At 40.7% G+C, this 21,975-nt stretch overlaps 1 long non-coding RNA gene across 1 annotated transcript; it reads right to left on the bottom strand.

Moving 5' to 3' along the window:
- Window positions 1-2,383: 2,383 nt before the first annotated feature.
- LOC147584561 (uncharacterized) lies at window positions 2,384-13,177 on the bottom strand. The gene is made up of 4 exons (XR_015251234.1): window positions 12,332-13,177; window positions 11,441-11,516; window positions 6,210-6,374; window positions 2,384-2,526 (listed from the first exon to the last, which is right to left on the bottom strand). It is a non-coding gene; the product is annotated as an uncharacterized LOC147584561 (long non-coding RNA).
- Between the last annotated feature and the right edge of the window lie 8,798 nt (window positions 13,178-21,975).

Raw genomic sequence — 21,975 nt, forward strand, 5'->3', positions numbered from 1 at the left:
CAAGCTGTAACAAGGTCCTCTGGCTAAAGTTATTTCACTGATGTGAGCTTCTCTTTCTACCGTGGCACACTAATCTGTAAACTGGTCTTCAAACTTTTTTGTGGGTAGAAATCCATTTTTCAGATAGAAATTTAGATAGTACTCCCAAATAGATGGAAGTAGAGGTTTTCTAGTAGAGTGGGGAATTGGGGGTTTGCCTACTGGGTCTAACAGATTCTTCTGAGAGAGTTGAATCACCTCCAAAGAACCAGGTACAGCAAAGACTACTAAGTACTCCAAGGCACCCAGTGTCTCCTTGTTCCATTTAGTAATCAGACCCCACCCAGCAGAGTTTTGTCAGGGCATATGTCCAGCTTCCCTTCAAGTTTCTGGCCAATGGGATGTGAGCAGAAGTAAAAGGGCAGCTGTCAGGTGATTCCCTAAAAAGGAAGCTCTTAGTCCTCTGCTTACTTTGCCTCTTCCACCTGGCTGGGAACGGGGACAGCTGGAGTGACATCATGAACCCGCAGGTAGATATCATGCAATGGTGATGTAAAGCCACCATCTCAGCCTCATTCATTACCCAGTATGACCTTGTGGAGCAGAGCAACTATTGCCCTGGACCACCCACCTACCCACCACTGTACTATCATCTGAAAGAGAAACAGAGGCCAGTCTTGTAAAGCCAGTGTGTTTGGGTCTTTTTTGAAAGTGGCTCAGCCAGTTGCTTAACCAGGAGACCAAGGAGCTCAAAGGAGCTGTTTGATAACTTCTACATTACCTACTCGAAGCTCAACTTATGGAAGACCATTTCACTTTTGACACATGTTCCCATGTGGCTTTGGCCCACTTTGAAAACTTCCTCAACTCCACCCCAACATGGAAATCTGTATGTTTGTTGAATGAGAGGATCAGAAGAGTTGGTTCATCCAATCAGTCATAAATGTAAATGCTAATTTCTAAAATGGTATAAGAACACAAAGGAAATTAGAAGCAAATCTGATTTCTATTCCCTTTTCTCCTTAAATCATTTCCTGCCAACTCCTACCTTTTATTTATTTTTACAATTCTTCCTGACTCCTCTTTCCCCTTGGATTTTCTCTGACATGCCTAAATAAGTTGTTCAAACATGTGACATTACATGGGTTGTCAGTGATGGGTCATGGAAAAGTAGGACACAGCTGACTGATGGCGACTTGAGTACCAGGAGATGGTGAAACCACATGAGAGCTATACACTGTGTTACACTGTGGCAAGGAGCTTCCTGTTGAGATACTGCTAAACCTCACAGGGAAAATGAAAAAGGTCAAGGATCACCTACAAATAAAAAAGCAACTGTAAGAAGAAATGTAAAATGTTTAGTAGACTTTTTGTTCAAACTGAAATCTTAATAATTGCCCTCATTTATGAGTCAGCAATAGGTCTAGGTGTCTCACATACATGATATCTAATCTTTACAGATTTATTCAAGGTAAACATTCTTATTCACATTTTATAAATGAAACTGGAATTCAGAGTAAAATTAGGTATTTGAACCCAGCTTTGACCCTTACCCCCATATCACCCTGCCTTCCACTTTTTTTTTTTTTTAATTTTTTTTTCAACGTTTATTTATTTTTGGGACAGAGAGAGACAGAGCATGAACGGGGGAGGGGCAGAGAGAGAGGGAGACACAGAATCGGAAACAGGCTCCAGGCTCTGAGCCATCCGCCCAGAGCCTGACGCGGGGCTCGAACTCACGGACCGCGAGATCGTGACCTGGCTGAAGTCGGACGCTTAACCGACTGCGCCACCCAGGCGCCCCCTGCCTTCCACTTTTGACAAGAAATATAAAGTATTAAAAACTGGCCTTGGAGCATGTAATTAGTTTTATGCATTAATTTAGCTGACCATGGTGCCTAGATATGTGGTCAAACATCATTCTGGATGTTTCTTTGAGGGTGTTTTCAGAGGAAAGGTTAACATTTAAATTGATGGACTAAAGCAGATTGCCCTCCCTAATGTGGGTGGGCCTCATCCAATCAATTGAAGGCATGCATAGACCAGGCAGATTGACCTCCCCTGAGCCAAGAGGAATTCTGCCAGCATTGGACATTCAGACTCGAACTGTAGCAACAGTGCTGTTCCCTGGGTCTCTAGCCTACAGGCCTACCCTGCAGATCTTGGACATGCCAGCCTCTATAATTGCATAAGCCACTTTCTTAAAATAAATCATTCTCTCTCATATATATATATATATATATATATATATATATCATATGTATATCATATATATATGTATCATATATATATCATATATATCTTTCTATCTATATCTATATCATCTATATATTTATCTATATATCTATCTGTGTCTCTTAAGAACCCCATCTAATGGGGTGACTGGCTGACTCAGTCAGTTAAGTGTCTAACTTTCGCTCAGGTCATGATCTCACAGTTCTGACAGTTTGAGCCCCATATGGGGTTTTCTGTTTTCAGCATGGAGTGCACTTTGGATTCTCTGTCTCCTCTCTCTGCTCTTCCTCTGCTCACATGCATGCTCTCTTTCTGTCAAAAATTAATAAACATTTTTTAATTAAAAAAAAAACCATCTAATACAGAGGGAGAGAGGATTATAAAATAGAGGGAAGAAAACAGTGTTCCCAGAGATGAAAGGTGGTATATTACAAACCAAAATAACCAGAGAGAAAGTGAAGTCAATTCACTGTTATAAGCTATTCTGAACTGCTTTCTTGCAGCTTCAGTGGTTTCTCTGGGAACGGCGTAGCCACGTATACCAAGGGGTAAGGGAGTCAATCTAAAGATGCTGAGGCCACATTAGTGCCCTCTCCCAGCTTGTAATGATGCATCTGTGGCAGAATTTCTCTTCCTGGACTTATAGGAGGACTACTTTTCCCAGTCTCCTTTACAGTTAGGGGTGATGATGTGACTGAGCTCTAGTCAATGAAATGTGGGTGGTGTGATGTAAACTACTTCCTGGCTTGGCCCACAAAAATTTCTGTAATCCTCCAACTCTCTTGTCTACTGTTCCAGCAATCTGGGAAGTCCATATTCAAAATGAGTTGACTAGAAGATAGAGGAGGGCCACCAGCACCATATTAAATTTTGTATGAGCAAGAAATACCCTTTTAAAAAATGTTTATTTTTGAGAGAGAGAGAGAGCATGAGGAGGGGAGGGGCAAAGGGAGAGGGACACAGAAGCAGGCTGAGCTGTCAGCACAGAGTCTGACACAGGGCTCAAACTCTCGAACTGTGATATTATGACATGAGCCAAAGTCAGATACGTAACTGACTGAGCCACCTAGGTGCCCCAAGAAAAAGCCTTTTAAGCACAATTAACTCACTGAGATTTGGGGTTTATTGGTTCCCTCCTCTTAAGCTATTTGGTGCTGACAAAGGCAGCATCCATTAGTCTCCGTATTAGTTAGAAAAAGAGAAGCTGTTATAACTAAGAGAGTCAATGATACAATGTTTTTAAAATATACCATGGGCGCCTGGGTGACTTGGTTAAGCATCCGACTTTGGCTCAGGTCAGAGCTGACAGCTCCAAGCCTGGAACCCTTTCGGACTCTGTGTCTGCCTCTCTCTCTCTGCCCCTCCCCCACTCATGCTCTGTCTTTCTCTCAAAAATAAATAAACATTAAAAATTTTTTAAATAGACTAACCAAATGATCTGTTTACACAAGCTGTGCCAGCGTGATTATTCTCACAGGTGTCTCAGTTTGATGATAACTTACATGGACACCCTACTCAAAGAACAAAGAACTTTATATCTCTCTCACTTCACAGTCCAAAGTGAGCACTCCTGCCTGGCAGCTCTGCCCTGAGTTCCTTTTATTTAACTGTGCTCTGCAGACTTCAGGACACTGTTGTCATCTGAATGGGTGAAGTGCGGCTGCTGCCATGCAGAGATTGTCATCAGTGACTTTTTGATTTTTGAATCTTTTGATTCCCATGGTTAAAGAAAGACCAAAGTGGAGCGCACAGTTTGAATATACCTCTAGCCCAACACTCTGAGTCACGTAATCAAAACATAAAACTGTCCTGATTTTTCCAAAATGCTGACTCTGACCTTAAACAAAACTTAAGCCTTCTTCATGTCAGTATAACCTATAGCTTCCTAGTCAACTACATATGAGTACATTTATGCTGTGCTTCTACCCTAAAAAGAATATCAGTTTCTAGTAACCAATCACAGTAGAAAACAAATGTGTTTCCTCATGCTCTATAAATTGAGCTGTAACTCTGAAAGCCAGCTATACCCACTTTTGGTTTGAAGTCTCCCTGTTTGCAAATAGTTTGTTTCTGGCTCAATAAAATATTCATACCAAGTAAGTCTCTCTGGATTTTCTTTTGATACCATTCTAGACTGTAAGCACAAAGAGACCAAAGTCCTAGTCTTTTTTTTTTTTTCTAACTTCTTATTTTGAGATCATTAGATTCACAAGCAGTTGTTAAGAATACAGAGATCCATGAGATTCTGGGGTGACTCAGCTGGTTAAGACTGGTTCTTGACTTCGGCTCAGGTCATGATCTCATGGTTCCTGGGTTCAAGCCCCATATTGGGCTCTGCACTGGCAGTGTGGAGCCTTCTTGGGATTCTCTCTCCCTCTCTCTCTCTGCCCCTCCCCCCCCCCAAAATAAACAAACATAAAATAAAAGAATACAGAGATCCTTTACCTAGTTTCTTTGCAAAACTGTAATATAATATCACAACTAGTATGTCAATATTGGTGCAAGCCAAAGATCTTGTACAGATTTCCTCAGTTTTACTCGTACTCATGTATGTGTGTTATTTAGTTCTATGCAATTTTATCACAGGTGAAGATTTGTGTGAACACCACCACAGTCAAGATGCAGACTGCTCACTAATACTTCCTCTCAGGCCTAGAGCAATGCCTGTCACAAAGAAGACACTCAGTAGATACTCACTGAGTGAATGAATAGATGCTGTACTAGCCAGGGTGCTCAGAAGCCATAACAGCAATGCAAAAATCCACCAATGTAAATGACATACATATAACAGTCCAGAGCTAGGATTGGAGGGACAGCTGTGCCATCTACCTCTGGGCCAGGTGATTGCTGCAGCCCCACCATGTCCTCAGCTGATGGGCAGGGAAAAGTTAGGGTGTGTCCAGTCCTTACAAGTACAAGGCCTGGAAGTTGAACACATTGCTTTCCCTCACATCCCTTTGGCCATAATTTAGTTGCAAGGACACACCAAGTTATAAGGGAGGCTGAGATTGATTGTACTATCTGCTTGCCATTGATCTTCCCCTCCCAGCGCTTGGCAAGGTTCCTCATGGTATAGAGTACTTCCATACCCTAATGATGCCCAGGGGAATGTGGGCAGAAGTAACAGTGTGTCAGTTCTGAGCCAAGGCCATAAGTGGCCTCTTGTGTTTCTCCTCACCCCACTAGCATGGCTGTCGCCCTGCATGAGAAGAGCCTGCCCCAGGAAGCTATTGGTTCAGAGGATGAGACAAGTGAAGCCAATCCTAAATCTGTCCATGGACTGATGCAGAGCTGTCTCTGCTGAACTGCAAGAAAAATAAATGGCTTTTTTGGGGGGAGGCCACTGAGATTTTGGGGGTGCTTGTTATGCAGCATAAATGCAGCATAAACTTAATGCAGTGGCCATGAGTTCAGCCTTAACTGAGGAGTTCTACTGTTAAAGGGAAGAACACATGTTAGTGTATTGCGAGAATTCTGTGCATATGAGAGGGTTCCTCCCTGGACAGGGCAAAGACAACTCAATCCTGTGAGGAACTCCTTTAGAAGTCCAGGGCATTGCCTAGCCAGTTTAGTTAGCATGAATATAATGTAATGGGAAGCACTTTCCTGGGACTGTATTGTGGATGGAAGCCCTAGAGACAGGCTGACCTGGGGCCAACTGGAATGGTGAGAACAGACTGGGAACTCCTTGGTCTGGAGGCATCTTGGAAATGGAGGGTCGGTTCTGTGTGGGAGAATGATGATAAAGGAAAACTGTGTCTTAACAAATAAAACTGTCACATTAACCAAAACTTTGGGAAGAATTTTCTCTGTGAGTCAAGAGGTGGTGCTAATAATAGAAGCTTGAAATAAATGTTTTGCCATACTTAATAGCTAATCAGTGTTTGTTGCCAATATAACTGTAGAAAAAGCTGCCATTCTAATCTGCATTATATACAAGATTTGGAATGCATGGAAAGAGTACTGATACATATACCAGATCATTCAAACTTTACCTCTAAAGGATCATTTCTCCACAGTGCCTTGGCATCTCAGCATTCACAGTTTGAGTGATAAATGAAGCTTTTAAAGAAAGCAGCTCTCTGTACTACTTGCGGATTAATCTGCCAGGAATTTGGGTGTGCAGAATTGGCATCAAATTTCTTCTACCCGGGAAACTGCTGGAAATATTCAAGAGTTAAAAAGCTTTCAAAAGCACAGCAATTTAGCTGTAAATATCCATTTTGAGGTAGATGAATTAGTCCCTGATAAAGTAGTGACTGCTTACTCGAACTGAGGAAAATAAAACATTTTTTCAAATGAGGCGCCTGGGTAGCTCGGTTGGTTAAGCATTTTGACTCTTGATTTTGGCTCAGGTCATGAGATCCAGCCCTCTGTTGGGCTCCGTGCTGACAGCGTAGAGCCTACTTAGGATTCTCTCTCTCCTTCTCTCTCTGCCTTTCCCTGGTTTGTGGAATAAATAAACTTAAAAAAAATTCTTCAAATACAAATATATCCTAAATTTTACTTAGGTTGTTTTTGTCTGTTTGTTGTTTTTGGTTTTTGTACTTATCTTACTACTTTTTATTATGAAAATTTAAAAACACCTAAAAATATTGAAAGGCTAGAACCACAAATGCCTTTCATCTAGATTCAACTGTTGTTAATGTCTTACCATATTTGCTTTTTCTCCTTCTCTCCCCCCTCCCCATATACCAAAACACACCAGTTTGTTTTTTTTTTTTTTTTTAACATTTATTTATTTTTGAGACAGAGAGAGAGAGAGAGAGAGAGCATGAACGGGGGAGGGGCAGAGAGAGAGGGAGACACAGAATCAGAAACAGGCTCCAGGCTCTGAGCCATCAGCCCAGAGCCTGACGCGGGGCTCGAACTCACGGACCGCGAGATCGTGACCTGAGCTGAAGTCGGACGCTCAACCGACTGAGCCACCCAGGCGCCCCCAAAACACACCAGTTTTGAAAATAAGTTATTAATATGACATCATGATCTCTAAATACTTCAGCATGAATCTCCTAAAAACAAGGGTAATCTCTTATATAACCACAAGGCCACTATCACACCTAAGAAAATTAATAATCATTCTATTATCATAACTAATATCAAAGCCATATTTAAATTTTCCCAATTGTCTCCTAAAGATTTCTATGCAATTCCCCCATGATCTAATCAAGATTTGTGGATTCCATCTGGAGGTTAATCTGGAAACTCCCCCCACCTTAACTTCTGTTTGGTTTTGACTTATGATGTTGACTTTTCAAGAGTCCAGGCCAGGTAACTTATACAAAGTCACACATTCCTGGGGCACCTGGATGGCTCAGTCAGTTAAGTGTCTGATTCTTGATCTTGGCTCAGGTCGTGATCTTGTGGTTCTTGGGATCAAGCCCCCTGTAGGGCTCTGTCCTGACAGCACGGACCTCTCCCACTTGCCCCCCCCCCCCCACTCCCTCACGTCTCAAAATAAATAAACATTAAAAAAAATAAAGTCACACATTCTTCATTTGTCTGATTGTTTCCAGATGGGGTTCTTTAACTTTTACTTTTAAGACTGTATTGTCCTTAAAATAGAAGTTAGGTCTGAAGGCTTGATCAGGTTTAGGTTAATTTTTTTTTTTTTTTGGGAATACTTCAGAGGAATCTCATGAGGATGGTCGTACATTGGGTTTTCCCACTACTGGTGATGCTAAGAATGATGACTTACTTGGCTGAGAAAGTGACTGCCTAACCTCCATGGAAAAGTATCTGCCTGGAAACAGAGACAGAGGCAAAGTTCACAGGCTAATGCTTTATGAGAGGTACAATCCTATGAATGCAAAAAAAAAAAAAAAAAAAAAAAAAAAGGCGGGGGCAGAAAGGGAGGGAAAATGAATACAATGTAGTTTGTTGCCAAGCTGGCCATGATTTCATAAGCAGCCTTACTTGGTTGTGTGGGACATCTTTGGAGGTGCCCTGTGGCACCACTGCATCTGGGTGGAGTCCTTCTCTGGCACAAAGCCCACAGTGTACTAATACCCCTGTACTTCTGGAATGTGTTGCCAATGCCTCCAGGCAGCCACTGGGAAAGCCAGGGCTTCTGTGGGTTCCACTGTGTTGGACTTGGATATAGGAGCTTCTATACACCTGGCAGGTGTAATGACAATCTTGCCAAAGGCAAAGATGTCCGTCATTGTAGGAGGTGAGCTGACAAGATGGAGGCTGAAGCTTTACAACCATCATTGGGACCTCTTTACCCAGGAGGGCAAGTGGGTCCTGAAAAGCAGGCAGGGCCAAATGCATTTGTGGGGATGGGCATACATTGTATCCAACACCAAAGGAACATCTTTTTCTTTGAAATTAGTAATGATATGTGGAGTGGTACTTTGCCCCTATAGGAATATCCTATTGCCCAACCACTTTTTTTTAAAGTTATTTTTTGTAATTGATTTTTTTTTTTTTTTTGAGAGAGAGACAGAGAGAGAGACAGTGCAAGTGAGCAAGAGGCAGGGGTGGGGCAGAATCCCATGAGAAGCAGAGAGAGGGACAGAGAGAGAGAGAGAGAGAGAGAGAGAAGCAGGGCTCACCTGGGCTCGTGTTTTACCCAGCAGAGCTTATGCTCACCCGATGTGGGACTCAAAGTCATGAACTGTGAGCTCATGACCTGAGCTGAAGTCAGATGCTTAACAACTGAGCCACCCAGGCGCTCCTAACTACTTTTTATGTGATGGTTTTAGTACTTATTGATTATTCTTGCCTGAACCAATTATTACATCAGAAGTTGCAAGATATGGGGCCTAGCTGTGCCCACTGCTACTATACTATGGTGCCATTGCCTCTGGACTCTTCAGGAACACAACTAGGAGTGTGTGTGTGTGTGTGTGTGTGTGTGTGTGTGTGTGTGTATGTGTGTGTGTATATATATGTGTGTGTGTGTGTGTTCATATTGTTATTGGCATTATTAAATAGCATTTTTCTTAAAATGCTTTTTATATTTTATCTTTTCTCTTTCATATTAAAAATTCTTGGTTCCCAATAATATTAATGTATTTATAGTCAGAGTGGTGTGTTCAAATTACCCAAAATAACTTTCTTGTTCATTGTTGGTTCAGTAACTAATTTTATATAGAATTAGGTCATTAGTTTCTTTTAAGGTCCAGGCTTAAGGCATTTCCCTTTTGATGTACTTTTGTTTCAGAGTATATAAAATACATGCTTCAAAAATCAACACTGTATCAACACATTTAGTCACAGAAGCCTCACTCCCATGCATTATCCTCTCCACTCTGTTTCATTGTCATTAATTTCTGGTTTCTCCTTTCTGGTATTTCTTTTTGCCAAAATCAGCAAATACATAGATATAGTTGATCCTTGAACAACACGAGGGTTAGGGGCACTGACCCCCCGTGTAGTTGAAAATCCATATACAACTTTTGACTCCTCCAAAACTTAACTATTAATACCTTACTATAATAAGCATTATATACTATATTCCTATAAAAAAGTAAGCTAGAGAAAAGGTTATTAAGAAAATCATAAGGAAAATAGATTTACTATACTGTACTGTATTTATAGAAAACAAATCCATGTATAAGTGGGCCCATGCAGTTCAAACTGTGTTATTCAAGAGTCAAATATATATTTTAATTGCCCCTTCTTTCTTACACAAAATGAATACTATATATTCTTGTTCTTTGTCTAGATTTTTTTCTTAATAACATATATCCAAGGAATTGTCCATACTGGTTCACAGATAACTTAAATGCTGAAATTCATTTACTGTGATATATATATATATATATATATATATATATATATATATATATATATATCAAGTGTATTAGTCAGGGTAGGCCAGGCAATGTTGCAGTAACAAAGAAACCCTAAATCTTTACAAATAAAGGTTGGTTTCTTGCTTACATAAAGTCCTATGTGGTTTAGGGCACTATCCTGTGTTTAATACATGACTTGGGACATAGGTCCTCTATGGTAGCCAGGCTGGGTAGCCAGGGCTGGAAATAGCCCAAGCCAGAGCCCAGTCACATAGCCCCAAACCAATACAAGGAAGGTTGAAAATATGTCTCACGTTCATGAAGACGAAACAGAAATGGTGAATTATATAGTATTCTCTGCCACACCAGACTTTACATTCATTCTCTCATATAAATCCCATAACAGCTCTACAAGTTAGGTACTTTTATTATGTCCATCTTACAGCTAAAGACATTGAAGCTTCAAGCCTTTATATGCCTTTCAAAATTACAGTCAGGATCAGTTTCAGATCCAGGTGTTATTTGGTATTGTCCACTAAAAAAGCACAGCAAATCCATCTCATCTATCGATAAATGAAAAATTTGGAGGCACAATGGAGATCAGAGCAATTGGTGTAGGACAATAAATATTTAGGCTTTGGATTTATAAGTTTTTGTTTTTTTTTGTTTTTTTTTACAAAAGAGTGCAAAATAAAAAGTAAATTCCTGGAACAATACAGACTAAAACTCACAGGACACAATGTTTCAGTAACATTGGATGATAAAACAGTTTTATTTATAATTTCTGAATCAAGAGCTAATTGTTACAGGAATTTTTTAAAGTTCAAAGTGAGACTGTAAACATTTTTTCTTCTTCTTCCTAAGTAAAAACATAATATGTTCACTGCATGAGAGAAATAATGACTCTTTCAAAACCATTTGGGATTGCTCTGAGGAATTACACCAGGTAATCTCCAAGGATTTTTTTTAATGTTTATTTATTTTTGAGAGAGGGAGTGTGAGGAGGGGAGAGGCAGAGAGAGGGAGACAGAGAATATGAAGCAGGCTCTGCATTGTCAGTGCAAAAAGCTTTATGTGAGGCTCGCTCCCACAAACCATGAAATTATGACTTGAGTGGAACTCCTATGCTGGGCCAACTGAGCCACCCAGGTGACCCATCATATCCAAGGATTTTAAAGTTCAAAAACCTTCCTTTTAGAGGAGGAAATGAAATAAATTTTAAAGGGCATTTGGACAGTGCCTTTAGTCCCATATTATTTATTGCATTTATATAATATATTTATATTATTATGTTTATTGCCCAAGATTGGGTACAATACTGGATTCCAGTGTGTGTTTTTAGCAAGTGACTGCAGCAAAATGAAAGAACTCCACTTTAAATGAAGCACTAGTGATCCATATATGCAAGAGACTGCAGATTCCATGAAAAGGTAAGGTAGTTCCAGAAGGTGACTTTTCCAGAACAGGACAAAGCTCACCCTCACCTGTGAGTGTGAAGCAAACTCATCCTGGCTGTTGATCCAACACAGTTGGATCCAACACAGTTTTCATAATACGATCCTGCAAGTAACAACATCTTAGTTAGCAGTGGTTTTCAAACATTTTGGACCCTGACTATAGTAAGAAATATTGTTAGCCATGTATACACACATTCACTCATGGATGCAAAGTTTCATGAGACATAATATAGGCAAAACACTCTGATCCTCTCCCCTTAACCTGCTCTACTCTATACCCTATCTTTCCCCAAATGCTGGCATGCCTGCATTCACAATCTATAAGACTGGCTGTGTGAAATCCCTATGCTATTATTGCCTGTTGCTTTGGCTGGTCAATCAAATTGGCCTGTGTAGAATATTTATTTTCTCTTTTTGTCCCATAGCTCCCAGAAGGAAGAGGGCCTCAGTGCTTGGATAGGGTACTATCACCTCAGAATCAGTAACCAAACCCTGGAGCTTGGAGGACTCAGTGCTATTTATAGAAGTTGCCCCTACTGCTTTAATTCCATCTTCAAAACTGTTCAGGTTCACTTAGCATGTTGACATGTCACTAGGATTGCCAGATTTAGCCAAGCAAAGCAAACAAACCAAGATGCCCAGTTACATTTGAATTTCAGATAAACAATGAATATTCTTAGTGTATGTTCCATGCAATAACAGTAAGTCCTTGTTCATCTGAAGTTCAAATGCAACTGGGTGTTTTGTATTGTATCTGACAATCCAGCTGGCTGCACACCCTGTTTCCCTTTACCTTGAATGTCCTAAATCTTAAGAATAGATCTAGGCTGGACTGCATGTGGGCCCTGCTCTTGGGAGGGGGCACATTTTGGCTCAGTCTCCTTCTGCTCTCCTCAGTTTTAACTGTTGGATACTCACCCTATAGCCCCCTGCAGGGTTCTCTCATCTGGTGGGCACCCGCTTCGACATGGCACTGGGGAGACAATGTGGCACAAATGCTGCTCCTGCTGTGTGGCACAAATGCTGCTCCTTCAGGTCCCCCTGGAACCTTGGCATCCAAGTCTCAGGGATACAGGCTGTTCCACTGCCACCTCTAGCTCAGAGACAAAGGACAGTCGCCATCCCTATCTAGTTTTTCAACAGAATCCCAGTCTCTATTTCCTGTAGCCATTCCAATCTCTATAAGTGATCTTTTCCACAAAGGAAGGCCTATAGGGAGGACAGAGAATTGCTTCCCACTCCACTCCTCCCCAGCCTACATCTTTAGCCTCTTCCCTGCTTCCAATCCTGTATATCTCAAAGAAAAGTCTTGCCTTTCCATGAAAGCACACTATCTGTCCACACAGGCCAAGCCTCTTCATCCCCTCAGAATTAAGACCTTTGGACTTGGTTTTTCTTCTCATTTACCCCTCTCCCCAGGAAAATTGGTCATTATTTGAAATTGCTCACAAATGGATGGTTTAGGGAAGTGCTAGGATCTTCTCCGCTTCCTGCTATTCAGGTTGTTCTGGCTGTTCCCATAACATTTGGTTAATGGCAAGAATAAATTTCACCTCTTGGTCAAAGCTTGGGCTATGAGTTTTGAGCTTGGGAGCCTTACAGGGCCTCTCTCCATGGCTTGTGTTGTGTTGTAAGGCTGTTGCTGTGTTTCTTCATTGGGCTGTAACCAGCCTGAGGTCAGGGGCTCCACATTTGTGGAATCAGTTCATAAAGTGGAGTCGGCTGCAGGTGGACAGAGAGAGTTGAAAAGTATGGGCCATGATCCTTGCTGTCCCTTCCTTTTGCTTTCATTACACCTTTTCAATAAACACATCTTCCTCCCTCTGATTGCCAAGATGCTTCAAGACATGCTGCCCATGCCACAATTTCTTCTGGGGTCTTCCTTCCTTTTGTTAACACTTTCTTATCCAGATCTTTCTGCCAGGGCCGTCTGGGTCTTCTCAAGTGGGTTTAAAAAACTAAATACAACAAAACTAATCATTGTTAATGTCTAAATGGTTGACCCTGGGATAAATTTGAAATCCCATATTAAAAAAATAAAACCTCACAGATATTTATTAAGTTCTGCTATGTGTGCCTTAACACATAAGGTTAAGACACAAGTTCCTGCATTCAAGAACCATACTGGAAGTCAAGATCTGAATACATAAAAAAGCCATTTAGGGATGACCCTAAGAGACTAGTAGATCATAAAATGCATTTGAAGCGACTTGTAAAGGTCACATAATGACACTGTGTTTCATCATTTGTGGAATCACAGAAACTTTGATCAGATTATCCCTAAAGTTTCCTTACTTGTTCCAAATAAATTACCAACTAGATTATTTAAATTTTATATAATAAAATAACAAGATATTGTATTCACTAAGTGCCAGGCACTATTGCTGACAGCTGCTCCAGTCTTTACAAGAATACCATGAGGTGGCCATTATTCGTTTCCCACTTGGCAGGTATGGAAATTTAGGCATTGAGGTTAAGAATTTGCACACAGCACAGAGCTCTGTGGTAGAGCTGGCATATGAACCCAAGGCAACAGGCTCTTGAGTGTACATGACACAGCTGTGCCATAGTGTCTCTCCGCAGGCCTAAACTCATGCTTTCCAGTACTTACTTTTCAGGTTGCACTTCCTCACATTTTTAATAGGGAAACACCGCACTGTTCTTGGAATGCCCATACTATTCTCCATTACTCAACAAACTTAGCCCTCTAGGTTGAAACTTGTACAATTTGTAACCTAGTTTCTAACATTTTCTTGGCTGTGTATCTTTTTAGGGGTTTGGTTTACTGAAATCTGTAAATTTCACTCAGATTTTAGCTCAGAAGTCCTGCCTCATTTACCATGTCATGTTTATCAGGTTAAATCTTCTACATTTTGTACCTCTCTTCTAACCTTTCTTAAGTTTGATACCACACCTTCCCAGGTGGCATTTTCATATAGTGCTTCACTAAAACTTGGGTTTCCTCTCTGGCTGCTCATGACTAGCCTATAGCCACTCACACTCCCCTGGAGTCTCTCCAGATACTGCTGGGGGTTGGGTGGAACTGAAGAATATGGAAAGGAGTAAGACAGTTATACCATAATGAATTCCAATACAAGGTAAAGAAGAATCAGTACTGACAACTACTGAGGTTTCAAAGAGGATGTGGCATTTGAGCTGATGATAACGGACTTCTGAAGACTTTGGGGGAGGAAGAGAAGGAAGAAGTACAGCCCAGGCTGAGGGAGAGGAGATGAATCTGGAGTCTCCATGTACCTCAGACCTAAGATCCCTGGTCTGTTCCCTGGAATGAAATGCCTGTGATATTCCAGGTATTGTCAAAGCCCAGAAAAAAGTAAATTAATTTTTTTTCTTGGAATATTCTTCTCACTCTAAATTGTAGATGAGTATATCTGATCCATTTCAGATATCACACCCAATTCTCTGCTGAAATTCCAATTGTTTTTTGCCCACTCAAGAAGGCATGTTAGAATGCAAGCATGCAAGCTTGCTATTATTTCCACAGACATGACCTCAAATGGGTCTGATTATTTTAGGAGGGTCAATCACCTAAAAAAGTCAGCCCTTTAATAGCTACTAGGAATGAATCAGTGTGTGACACAACACAGAGGTAACTGCCATGCAGCAGTGAGAAAACTGGGAGGTGGCAGGCACAGGAAAGGATTAACTCCCAGAAGCCTGTGGCTTCCCCCCACCTCCCTAAACAGTTTCCAGACAATTCCTACTGAGCGTTTGTTGGGATGTTGGGTTGCCTTTAACTTACATTCTTCCATTATTCTGAAGTAGCCTATTGCGGGGCCAGGGGACATATAAGAAAGCAAACATATCTAGCAAAAGATCAGAGATGGCCTTTTGAAAGATTTATGTATGTCCTTTCCTTTTTATGACTAATAAATATTATTACTAAAAGTTATTTAAAATGTTTCCAATAATAATAAATGGTTATTCTTTTTTTTTTTTTAATTTTTTTTTTCAACGTTTTTATTTATTTATGGGACAGACAGAGACAGAGCATGAACGGGGGAGGGGCAGAGAGAGAGGGAGACACAGAATCGGAAACAGGCTCCAGGCTCCGAGCCATCAGCCCAGAGCCTGACGCGGGGCTCGAACTCGCGGACCGCGAGATCGTGACCTGGCTGAAGTCGGACGCTTAACCGACTGCGCCACCCAGGCGCCCCAATAAATGGTTATTCTAATTTAAAACCCATTTCAGGGGTGCCTGGATGGCTCAGTTGGTTAAGCGTCTGACTCTTGATTTTGACTCAGGTTAGGTTGTGGGAGCCAGCCCCACATCAGACTCTGAGCACTGAGCCTGCTTAAGGTTCTCTCTCTCCCTCTGCCCCTCTCCCCCATTTGCATGCTGTCTCTCAAAAAATAAATAAAAATAGAAATAAAAAAATAATAAAACCCATTTCAAAAAAAGATAAAGGAATTATAAGGTTATAATTATAGCATAGTTTGAGGTTAATAGTTGTAATTGTTTTCTTCCAAGTACTTTCAACTGCTCCTATATGAGGAGAAGCTTTAAAGGATTTGGTTGGGGTATGTGAAAGCTGGTCACTGCAGTCAGGGCCTTTAGAATCCAGGCACCCTGACACCAAAACCAGTTTAGATTATAGGAGTAGGAATGTTCCTGTTTGAGCTTGGTTCTGCTTGAAGTAAGGCATTTATGACCCCAAACCAGGAACTACTCCTCCTTCCCTTTAAGACCTTGCTGGTGACCCACTTACCCCCTTTAAATGACCTTAAAAAGCAACTATTCCTGATTAATTTTACATCCCTGTAAACACTCTTTACTTCAGTACTTCTGAAATGTCTTCAGTTTTTTTCCTGTAAATTTCTTTGTTCTTTCTTGAGAGTAAGTCTCCTTTTTCCCCATGACTGATCTATCCTGAAGGCAAAAGGGGAAGGCACTTCTATTTTGGACTGTGTTCCCTTGACTTCTCCCTTCTACATCTCTTCTTCCTTCCCAGCTACCCCTACAACCTGTGGAGCTCAGTACAGGAAATCCTCACCCTCCTGGCATCAGGATCCAAGGTTTTTTATACTCAACGGGTAGCCTAACAATTCTCACTAATGGAGCTGGTCTAAGGAAATATTGACCTGAGCAAATGCTCATGGTTTAAATGCAAATTCACAGATTTAAAAAACAAACCAAGTGGGACGCCTGGGTGGCTTAGTCGGTTAAGCGTTGGACTTCGGCTCAGGTCATGATCTCATGGTTTGTGAGTTTGGGCCCCGCATAAGGCTCTGTTCTGACAGCTCAGAGCCTGGAGCCTGCTTTGGATTCTGTGTCTCCTTCTCTCCCCCACTTGTGCTCCTCCCCCACTTGTGCTCTGTCTCTCAAAAATAAGTAAATGTAAAAAGAAATTTTTTTTAAACAAACCAAGTAGTCAGAACTTGTAATTGTTAAAGAAAGGTACTCAAAAGCAGACCAGCTTTCACTATGGCATAATCACACTTTGAGAGCCCTGAGAAAGGGACAGGCCAGGTGAGAAACAGGATAGCTTTGTAAGGGAGGAGGGGGATAAGGTAGGTGCTCAGGGCTTTCTCTGTTCTCAGATAGAGAGGGCATTAAGTGATCTCCCATGAAAACTCAATGTGATCCAGCATCCTAGCACTTTCTGATTGCTATCTGTAAACTTTTAAACCCCATAGATATTTACATTGCTCTTTGCAGCAATGTAAATGAGCAATGAGTTCCCACAGCCTTGGTTTCATTTGATCCTCATGAATACTTTGCCAGGGGTAAAGGATAGATTTCATTATCTGCACCTTGGAAAAGGAAACCAAATCTTCCACCGCAGAAATCAGAGAAGCCAGGATCTGAGCTGGCAGGTAAATGTTAACTGAATTAAACAAACACAGAAATATATGAGTGTTTCAAGGTAAACAGGTCTCTGTCCTTAAGATCATAATCCAGTTGGGGAGAAATGCTCAAAATTAAAATAATTAAAATAATAATACAATTTAATATGGAAAAATCAGATACAAGATGATGAGTGCATCCTTCTTTGTGAAATGAAGAAAGTGCTATGGTTTTAAGTATACTTAAGTAACATTCATCCCATGACTGAACTAAAATCCCCAGAGTCTGCCACTTGCCATCCAACCTTCATCTCAAGTCTCTGCTTAATATTCTAGGTTTTACTAGGATTTCTTAGTGTCTGTAAAAAGTCCAGCTTTACACTTAGCTATGGTGATGTCTGAGCTTGTCACATCCTCTTCAGTCCTGTATTTGTAGTGCAACTCTGGCCCTCCTGACTCCCCCCCCCCCCCGCCTTTTTTTAGGCCACAAGGAACACGAAAAAGGGGGTGGGGAATATCCATCTTCAGTGTTCCAGAAAAGTCCACCTTCACCTCCTGGAATTAATGAAGGGAGTAGAGTTTAGAGAATGGCATGGTAACTAACGAATCAGACATTAAAGAGGATGTTTTAGGAAAGAATACCAACCAGGCCAAAGAGAAAGTGAGAGAGAAGACAAAGATAGAACATGCCCATGGTAAGGATTATCTCTACCAGACACAGAAGAATCATGGTATGATAATTACGTGTGTATCAATAGGGATAACAAATAGGGATGACAGATCATTTAAAATTGAGATTTCCAAAAATCTAGGAAGGCATTGGGTATCACTGCTCTCCAGAACACACAAATTATCCCCCAACGCCTCCTCCTTCACCTGGGGATTCTGTGGCCTTCTGTGTGGAGATTGTGGTCCTGTCCCATTATTCACTCCTTATACCACACTGGCAAAAACAGATACAAAAGTCTCTAGTTTACTCCTAAGTATTAATTTATTCTGAACGCAGAGCATAGGCAGCAAGACCAGACCTCTGGCCTAACTGCTGTTGACTTCTACAATATCAAATGAGCACAAAGATAGATTTAAAAGGCAAGTAACAAACTGGGAAAATATTTGCAGCACAAGTAACAATATTTTATTTTATATTATATAAGAGTTTTAGCAAAGGAGTGACACAAAGATGAGTCCCCATGGGCAAAAGATACAAGTAGACAATTCACAAAAGTGATGTATACAAGCAGGTTCCACTTTACTAGTAATGAGAACATAATTTAAAAGCAATACAAAACCACTCTTCTATCAGGTTGGTAAAGATGACAAAGAATGAAAAGACAGTGTTGGCAGGTGTAGAGAAAAGGACCCTCCTGCCCACTGGTGTCAAAGCAGTGCCACCCTTCTGTAGCATCAAAAACCTTCAAAAACGAGTGTACCTTTTGACAACAGTTTCAGTATTTTATACTAAGAAAATAATTAGGGATGTGCACAGAGATTTAGCTACAAGTAATTTTACAAAAGTGAAAATTTGGAAACAACCCAAATGTACAAAAAACAGGGATTGTAATTATGGTACATTTGTATAATAGAATACCAAGCAGTCATTAAAAATGCCATAGAAGTATATTTTTTGACATGGAAAAATGTTAAGCAATTAAATATTAAATATTAAGCAATTAAAGCTAATTATGATTCTAACTATGTATATATATATATGGAACAAATATATATATATATAGGCTTGATTACTTCTGGATTTTTTTTTCCATTTTGCTTATTTATGGTTTACTGCTTTTCTGTAATGCATGTCCATTTCTTTTATAACAATTTTAATGTTTATTTATTTTTGAGCTGTCAGCACAGAACCTGATGCTGGGCTCAAACCCACGGACAGCTAGATCATGACCTGAGCTGAAGTCAGATGCTTAACCAACTGAGTCACCCAGGCACCCCTCTTTTAAAATAATTTTTAAAAAACAGGTAATTATGTGAGGGTAAAAGGATAGAAAAGGCATTAATAAATTCTGAATTCACTGGGATTAAACTGTAACTGAACATTAATAAATAAACAAATCATAAAGTGTCAGCATTTACCTTGAATTAACTAGACTTAGGTTTTTTGCCATCAGAGGTAATAAGGCCTAGAATTAAAAGTGACTTGAGTTATAGAAAATACAGTTATAATTCAGGCATAACCAGTCTTTGAACTGTAAAATCTGTACCTATTACATGTTTATATGTGTCTATAGAAAATATTTGGGGGTGCCTGGGTGGCTCAGTCGGTTAAGCATCTGACCTCAGCGCACGTCACGATCTTGCGGTTCATGAGTTTGAGACCCGTGTAGGGCTCTGTGCTGACAGCTCAGAGCCTGAAGCCTTCTCTGGATTCTGTGTCTCCCTCTCTCTCTACCCTTCCCCCGCTCTTACTCACTCTCTCTCTCTCAAAAATAAATAAAACATTAAGAAAAATATTTGGAAGGATATCCACTAAATTTAAAAGTAGTACTCTTAGCAGGGTGTGATTAGTGGAGGAAGGGAGATAATTAACTTTTTCTTGACACTACTCTATACTGTTTGACTGTTATAACAAGCATGCAAAAATCTGAGTACCTTTAAAAAGCAAAAATGGTTCTAATTATAAATATTTAGAAATGTGGACAGTATCTATGGTATGGAAAAAATTAATAATGCAAAATAATGTATACTATGCCCATAACTATGTCATGCATCTACAGGTGAGAAAGGCTGGGATGGGAAAACTCTATCATGGAAATAGTTGTTCAAGTTCATTTATGTGTTCACTTATTCCACAAATGTTTGTTGAGTACCTACTAACAGCTAGGCACTTGGGATACAGCAAGGAATCAAACAGCCAAATATGGCTCCCCTCATGGAACTTATATTCTAGCAGGTGTGGACAGGCAAGAAGTAGTAAACATAATAAATATGTTAGTTGATAAGTGAGTGCTATGGAAAAACTTGAGCAGAGTAAGAGAAACTGGCACTGCTGTGAGTGAGGAGGAGGGTTAAATGGGTTGGTCAGAGAAGGCCTCACTGAGGTGACATTGGAGAAAAAGTTTGAAAAAGGTAAGGAAGTGAATTAAGCAAATATCTGAAATATCTAGAAGAGCTTTATAAGCAAAGGGGACAGCCAGTGCGAAGAACCTGAAATGGGTTCAAGGAAAAGCAATGAAGGCAGTGGGCCTGAGTCAGAGTAAGTAAGCAAAGGGAGAGCAGGTCAGAGGTAATCAGCAGTTAGTTGGTGTTTGGCTCTGTAGGCCAAGGATTCAGGCTTTTTATTCCAAGTGAACTGGGGAGACACTGTATGGTTTTGAGTGGAGAAATGCCAGGATCCCTTTGGCTGTTGTATGGAGATTAGATTACTGGGGGTCAGGGAGTATGGCAGAGAGACCTGGTTGATCAGGTGAGGGATGGAGGTTGCTGTGGAGATGATGAGGTGTTGGACACTAGGTATAGTTTGAATGTACAGCCAACAAAATCTGATTGGGTAGAGGATGTGACAGAGGTATGAGGATGGCTCTTGAGCTTTGGGCCTGAGTAAATGAAGTGCAGTTGCCATTAATTCAGATGAGAAAGACAGCTGGATGGAGTAGGTTTGAAATTGGGGAAAGAACTTATTTGTGGACCTATTACGTTTGCATGTAGTAGCAATATAAATTTTGTTTTCAGAACATTTCTAAGTTACTCAGTCGGTTAAGCGTCTGGCTCTTGGTCTCCACTCAGGTCATGATATCACAGTTCATGGGATCCAGCCCCACATCAGAGTCTCTACTGACAGCATGGAGCCTGCTTGGGATTCTCTCTCTCCCTCTCTCTCTCTGCCCCACCCCTGCTTGCTCTCTACCTCTCAAAATAAAGAAAATTTAAAACATTGTTAAAAAAAGAGAATGTTTCTAATAGTATGATGACATCTTTCCCAATAAATCATTTCAAGACTCCTGACCCAGCAATTATTACATTCCCAGTACTGAAAATATGCAAATTTATTACAGCTGGGAATCTGCAGAAATCACAGGAATAGAAGCTAAGCCAGAAGACTGGAGCCTAGGTTCCAGTTTTCAAAAAGGGGGAAAAACCCGAGGCTGCAAATCTATCCACAGTCCTGGCAATATTCTAGAATATGTCACTAAACGGATGGCGTATGAACTCCAAAAATTAGCTAAAGCTCCTCTTGGATTCAGCTTAGAGTCAAACAAGTCAGACTTTTCTTTCATGTGTCTTCTTTCCTTCTCATAAAGAACCCTTCACTTCTGATACTTCTGACACCAAATGAGTGGGTTTCCCCCTCCCCACCCCCACCAAGCAATCTTCTGTGATACCAGCCGGCTACATCAGATCCCACAGGTTAAAGGATCAGTCCCATGAGACTGACCACACTGTAGATACTAATCACAAGTAGCAGGTCCCCAAGTTTCCCACAACTTCTGTCTTAGCTACAAATCGGAGGTTCCCAGGATCTCTTCCCCTTGGATTCAATTACTTGCTAGAGCAGCTTACAAAACTCAGGAAAACACTTATTTACATTCACCAATATAATGAAGGATGCAGATGAACATCCAGATGAAGAGATATATGGGGTGGGGTGTGGGAGGGTGCCAATTACAGGAGCTTCTGTCCAGTGGAGTTGGGGTGCATCAGTCTCCCAGTACATGGATGTGTTTACCAACCTGGAAGCTCTTGGAACCTGACTATTGGGAGTTCTATGGAAGTTTCATCACTTACACGTGATCAATCATGAA

The sequence above is a fragment of the Puma concolor genome, chromosome A1 (assembly GCF_028749965.1).
Source record: "Puma concolor isolate L17-30 chromosome A1, mPumCon1.1.hap2, whole genome shotgun sequence".
In the NCBI taxonomy this organism is placed as follows: domain Eukaryota; kingdom Metazoa; phylum Chordata; class Mammalia; order Carnivora; family Felidae; genus Puma; species Puma concolor.